This window comes from Myotis myotis, unplaced genomic scaffold, assembly GCF_014108235.1.
Source record: "Myotis myotis isolate mMyoMyo1 unplaced genomic scaffold, mMyoMyo1.p scaffold_m19_p_12, whole genome shotgun sequence".
NCBI lineage: Eukaryota > Metazoa > Chordata > Mammalia > Chiroptera > Vespertilionidae > Myotis > Myotis myotis.
Window position 1 is genome coordinate 33,666,710 of NW_023416316.1, and position 4,789 is coordinate 33,671,498.

The following is a 4,789-nucleotide window of genomic DNA, read 5'->3' on the forward strand; positions in this document are numbered from 1 at the left end:
AACTACCAGGTTGTTTCTTGTATTTATGAATCTGGTTTCTGTTTTGTTTGTTTATTGTTCTGTTTTTTAGATTCCACATATAATCACTTATCATACAGTATTAGTCTTAGTTGGACTTATTTCACTTAGCATAATACCTTCAAGTCCATCCATTCATGTTGTTGAAAATGGCAAGAATTCATTCTTTTTTATGACTGAGTAATATTACATTGTGTGGAATATTTTTTGACTGTAATATTCCACATATCTATCAATGAGCACTTAGGTTGCTTCCATATCTTGGCTGTTGTAAGTAGTGCTTTGATGAGCATAGGGGAGCATACATCCTTTTGAATGAATGTTCTTGTTTTCTTTGGATAAATACCCCAAAGTGGAATTGTTAAATCATATGGTGGTTCTATTCTTAATTTTTTGAGGAACCTCCATACTATTTTCTATAGTGACTGCACCAGTTTACATTCCCAACAACAATGCCCAAGGCTTCCCTTTTCTCCACATCCTCACCAGCACTTGTTATTTTTTTTCTTCTTTTTGATAATAGCTGTTTTGACAGGTGTGAGGTGATATCTCATTGTGGTTTTGATTTGCATTGTCCCACTGATTAGTGATGTTAAGCATCTTTCATGTGCCAGTTGTCCATCTGTATTTCTTCTTTGGAAAAATGTATATTCAAGTCCTTTGCCCATTTATATTTTATTTTTAAATTTATCTTTATTGTTGAAAGTATTACAGATGTCCAATTTTCCCCCCTCTCCCATTGATCCCTTCCATCCTTATCCCATCCTCTTCCCACACCTGCCCCACACTATTGTCTATCCATGGGCTATTCATATATGCATATAATTTCTTTGGTTAATCTCTCCCCTGCCCCTATCCCCCTTCCTCTGAGATTTGTCAGTCTGTTGCATGCTTCCATATCTCTGGGTCTGTTTTGTTAATCAGTTTATTTTGTTCACTAGATTCCACATATAAGTGAGATCATGTTATATTTATCTTTCTCTGACTGGCTTATTTCACTTAGCATAATACTTCCTAGGTTCCTCCATGCTGTCTCAAAGGATAAGAGATCCTTCTTTTTTTATAGCTGCATAGTACTTTATGGTGTAAATGTATCACATCTTTTTTATCCACTCATCTACTGATGAGCACTTGAGCTGTTTCCTTACTTAGATCTTAGCTATTGTAAATTATGCTGCTATGAACATAGGGGTACATATATTCTTTCTGATTGGTGTTTTAGGATATATTCCCAGAAGTGGGATCACTGGGCCTAATGGCAGTTCCTTACTTTTAAGCTTTATAATGATAGTGCCTATGTAACTTTTATTTAAGGGCTAAGTTAGCCCCACTGGTAAGGTAAGACCCTTCTGAGGACTCTGCCTTAGGTCTCACATATGAAGTCTTTCTACCCTGTCTGGTGAGATGCCAACTATTCTTCACCTTGCTTTAGCCCTGGGAATTGTTTGGCTTACTAATTTCAAATGTTTTGTTTTGTTTTTCCTGAATTCTCATGAAGTTTTACTCAAGGCATACATAGATCCATAATCAGTCAAAGAGTAGAAGGGACCTCTCTTCAGGTCTCCAGAGCTTTTTCTCTGTGCAGTTTCTTCCTCTCCAGTACCCTGTCCTGCAAATTCTAGCTCCTTCAACGTCCCTGAAATCTGTGATCTGTTTCCATAACTCAGAATGACTTGCTTGGCTCTGAGTTTCACATAGATGGCCCTGCAGCCTGGAGAATACCTCTAGGCAGTAAGCTGGGGGCAATAATGGAGCTTGTTTAATTTGTTTCCCTTCACTCAAAAATCAATTTCCTGTGCTGCCTGTTGTTAATGTCTGAAAACAGTTATTTCAAATATTTCATGTGTGCTTCCAAATGTTTGCAGTGGGACAGCAGTTCCTGTAAGTTAATTCTTCATGGGCAGAAATGAAAGTAAAATAATTAATATTTAAATGACTTAAAATGTAATTAATACAAAAATAAAATTATTTTAAAACAGGAACATGTCACAGACAATAGGGTGGTGGAGGCCTGGGTGGGGGGTGGGGACAGGCTATATGGGGTCGATGGGAGAAAAAATGGAATATATGTAATACTTTCAACAATAAAGATAAAAAAGGAACATGTATTTTTAAGTGTTTAATTATGTTAAAATGTTAACAAATTTAAAAATATATGTCAATAAGAAATTTTACATGTACAATTTGTTCTTTACTTTTCATATTTATTCATGATCTGGAAGAGGAATACATTCTCTATTAATTCAAACTGTTTCTCAGCTCAAATGAAATTGTCAAAGAAAAAAAATTATTTGTATGGTTGTAGCAGGATATTCTTGTAAAACTAGATGGTTCTATATTATAACAGTTTCCAAGTCCCCGATGAATGTAGATGCTTTAATGATTTCTTTCTTTTTATCAGTGCATCTCCTTAAAATCTCATCAGCAAATTTGTGTTTCCTGAGTGACTCACCTTTAACCCTGAAATCAATCCTAGTTATCATAATGGTTAAATTATTGTTGGAATTTTATGTCCTAGCTAGTCTGCCTTAGTAGTTGAAGTTTGACCCTAGAAGCAAGTTTGAGAACTTTGGCAAGACAATGAAGCGTAGAATGTACTTTTCTTGCCAATTTGTCAAAAATTTCTAGAATATCTTCTTATATACCATTTTATATCATTAATAGTAATAAACATAATTCTATAATATTTTGATTTTTATCATATCTTAAAAACCTTCTAATATAAGGTTCAATGTTTTAATGACGTGTTTTAGCTTAATTAACATATTCTCTAGATGAAAAAATGTTTAATCATCTTGCTTCAACTACTCTGATATACTTTCTCAGCACTTTGAAGGAGAAAAAAATGATGAGATAAATAATAAAAACAAATTCCTATTTTGTTGATTGATGGAGGCTTGTCAGTTTAAGGCCTACCACTAAATCAACGAAAAAACTCAGAAGCTCTTGTGAAAGGGATACTACAGCTGAAATGGACCAATGGATTGGAGACTAATGGCTCAATCAAGATGCTGAAGTCTGAGATTGGACAGCAGTGTGAGGTTATAAATCCTATAGCTGCTATATAATTGCAGCAGGGCAGGGGGATTGCGAGAAGGGGGAAAAATAAGTATAGCACAGGCAGAGAACAAATCACAGAGTGGTCATGAAGAATTTGCTAAGGGCCAAGAAGAATGACTAAAACCCAGTTCATTCTGATTTAATTCACTATAAAGGCTCAGTTGATCTATATGAGACAGTGTATTTTCAGGGGATGACATCTGAAAATTTTAGAGGGTGGACATCTGAAGAGTTCTCTGTTGAGTGTCACTTGTGAAACTGATGTTTATAATATAATAGCAGTATAGTATAACTTTTATAATTTTAGATCTAACTGTCTACCTATCATCTATTGGGAAGGAATTTGGGGAGAATTTATATTCATTAGACATCCTGTTATACCCATATGCTTTGTTGTCCTCAAAAGTTTTGTGGGAACATTATGTAAGCATATTCTAATGCATGATACCTCTAAAGGAAGAATTTATTTTTGTAACAAAGCATACACATATATAAATGTATTTGGTTGCATGCATGAAATTGCTGATAGTCAGCTAGTTTTTTAAAAAAATATATATTTTATTGATTTTTTACATAGAGGAAGGGAGAGGGAGAGGGCTACATAGTTAGAAACATCGATGAGAGAGAAGCATCAATTCAGCTGCCTCCTGCATGCCCCCCACTGAGGATGTGCCTGCAACCCAGGTACATGCCCCCGACTGGAATCGAACCTGGGACCCCTGAGTCCACAGGCCAATGCTCCATCCAGTGAGCCAAACCGGTTAGGGCTAGTCAGCTAGTTTGACCTACAGAAATAGTAATCCTATATAATAAAAGCCTAATATGCTAAATGTCTGGTCCTCTGGTCAGCCATTCAACCAATCAAAACGTAATATGCTAATAATATGCTAAAGCCGCTCAACTGCTTACTATGATGTGCATGACCACCAGGGGGCAGATGCTCTGACCGGTAGGTTAGCTTGCTGGGGTCCAGAGGATTGGGACTGAGTGAGACAGGCAGGACACACCCTCCCCAGTTGGCCAACCTCCCGCATCCCTCCCTGGCCCCAATTGTGCACCAGTGGGGGTCCCTTGGCCTTGCCTGCACCCTCTTGCAATCCGGGACCCCTCGGGGGATGTCGGAGAGCTGGTTTTGGCCTGATCCTGCAGGCCAGGCTGAGGAACCCCACTGTTGCATGAATTCATGCACCGGGCCTCTAGTGTCATATAATTCAATGTGGTATAAGTTCACATCTGAAAATGTTTAAAAATAAGGTTTCTTGCTAAAAAAGTTAAATCCATTTGACCTTGAGATAGTGCTATTGCTAGATAAAGGGTTAATTGCTTAACTTCTGGATCTTACTTTATACTTTGGACTAAAAAACCCCTCAAACAATTAACCCCTCCTTAAAATGCGTGGGTCTTCCCTATTTGCTTTCTAAAGAACTGCTCTTGTGTCCATCTGAGAATCTCTCTCCTTTTCTAGCTAAGAGTCAGATAAAAACAGTCAAAGATTCCCATGCTTCCCCTACCATTTTTTGGTTTCTTTAGTCCAGAGGTCCTCAAACTTTTTAAACGGGGCCAGTTCACTGTCCCTCAGACCGTTGGAGGGCCGGACTATAGTTTAAAAAAAAAACTATGAACAAATTCCTATGCACACAGCAGCTGCAAAAACACCCGGCGGGCCTGATAAATGGGCCGTAGTTTGAGGACCCCTGCATTAGTCTCTTGG